This window comes from Nycticebus coucang, chromosome 8 (assembly GCF_027406575.1).
Source record: "Nycticebus coucang isolate mNycCou1 chromosome 8, mNycCou1.pri, whole genome shotgun sequence".
NCBI classification, from domain to species: Eukaryota; Metazoa; Chordata; class Mammalia; order Primates; family Lorisidae; genus Nycticebus; species Nycticebus coucang.
The window spans coordinates 78,775,712-78,777,528 of NC_069787.1; the positions used below are offsets into that span (position 1 = coordinate 78,775,712).

Below are 1,817 nucleotides of genomic sequence, written 5' to 3' on the forward strand. Positions count from 1 at the left end.
TATGTATAGGTATGCCGTGTATAGTCAGCCTTAATTGTGAATTTTGTATCAGTGGATTCAACTGAGGATCAAAAATATTTGAAAATATAATAGATCTATACTGAGCATGTATAGACTTTTTTGTCATTATTCCCTAAACAATACAGTATAACAACTATTTATATAGCATTCACATTGTATGTGTATCAAGTATTATAAGTAATCTACAGAAGATTTAAAGTATACAAGAGGATATGTGCAGGCTGTATGCAAATACTACACTATTTTTTATTAGTGACCTGAGCATCTGCAAATTTTGATATCCAGGAGAGGTCTATGAACCAATCTTTCACATATCAAGGGATAACTGGACTGCATGTTAGATCTCTTCAATGTGACTTTCAGTGGCTATAAAGATTCATTGAGTGTGTACCACGTGCTACAGAAGGGGTACCACATGCAAGGTACAGGCATAATACTTGCTCTCATGGACCCAACTATTTGGTAGTAAAGGTAGGAAAAACAATGTAGAAGAACAAAATGGTTTTTTATTGCTTCTATGGAGGGAAGCAACAAGGTACAGCAGTAGAAGTGGTCTCTCTGAGGCAGTCATATTAATTAATTCATGTATTTGTGTATTTTTCTTTCTTTTTTATTCTTTGGGATTAATTGAGGTTACAAAGAATTAGGTTACACTTAATGCATTTGCTGGGTAAAGTCCCTTTTATAATTGTGTCCACTCGCAAGGGCTGTGCCATACACCATGACCCCATACCCTTCCAACCTCCCCTCTACCTATTCCCTCCTTCTCCTACCTCCCACTTTGTATTAGATCATCTACTGCTTTCATATTAGAATTGATGTTAGCGGGGTCCTAAGATGGCTGCTGGGCCACCACTTCCTGCTGGAAGAAAAGATGTGGAGTGGGCTGCTACCTCCTGGCCTAAATGAAGGTGATATTGAGTTGAATTCTGAAGATGAAGCCACATTAGAGGACTCTGGATTTAACTTGCATGAAAATAAAGAGGATGGAAACATTAGAAAAACAGAAACCTTGGATTTTCCAACAGATGGTTCAAAAACTGAAACAGAGGCAAATGTAAATGCGTATGAAGAATGCCCTTCTGGAATTCCCTTAAATATGTGGAATAAATTTTAAGAATTGCATAAAAAACATTCTGAACAGAAAAGCTCAACATCGAGATTCAGAAGGAAAAAAAGAAAACACTCCAGAAAAGGTAAGTTGAAGAAAGAAACAGAAACTCATAGTGAACAGCCCTCAAATGAAACCCACTGGAAGGAACTTACTCAGTATTTTGGAGTCAATGATAGATTTGAACCCCCTGTTAAAAAGAAAAAAGTCGAAAAGTCAGGCCTTGAAAAGAGGATAGACCAAGCTGTGGAAGAGTGGAATATTGAGAAGGCCGAAGAACTCAGCAACCAGCTAGCTACCCTAGAGCTAGGTGTAAAAATTGCCAAAGTAGTTGCTTGCCACAACTTTGTAAAAGCTAAAAAGGAGGCTGAAAATTCACAGGCTGCTGGAAAAAAGAAGAAACTTGCATGGGAGTTTGCAGCAAAGAAGAGATGGGAAACCAAAAGCAACATGGGATATATGTAACTTGTCAAAGTTCTTCAAGACATCTGTAAACTCAAGTCCTCAGTTTACTGAAAAGATTTTCCTTCTTGTGTTAAATCGTGCCAGGAAATTGGTAGAAGTAGAAAAAAAATTAGCCAAAAATTTGGGTGTTGTTTATCAGCTCTTTCTGGTTTTTCTCTAAGGAATTCATCCTATTGAATAAAATGAAGCATTCTGTTATTTGTATAAAGAAATCTAAGAA

General features: G+C 36.9%; 1 pseudogene; it reads left to right on the top strand.

The window, feature by feature from the left end:
• Positions 1-895: 895 nt before the first annotated feature.
• LOC128592556 (protein FAM204A-like) lies at positions 896-1,597 on the top strand (annotated as a pseudogene).
• The last annotated feature ends 220 nt before the right edge of the window (positions 1,598-1,817 follow it).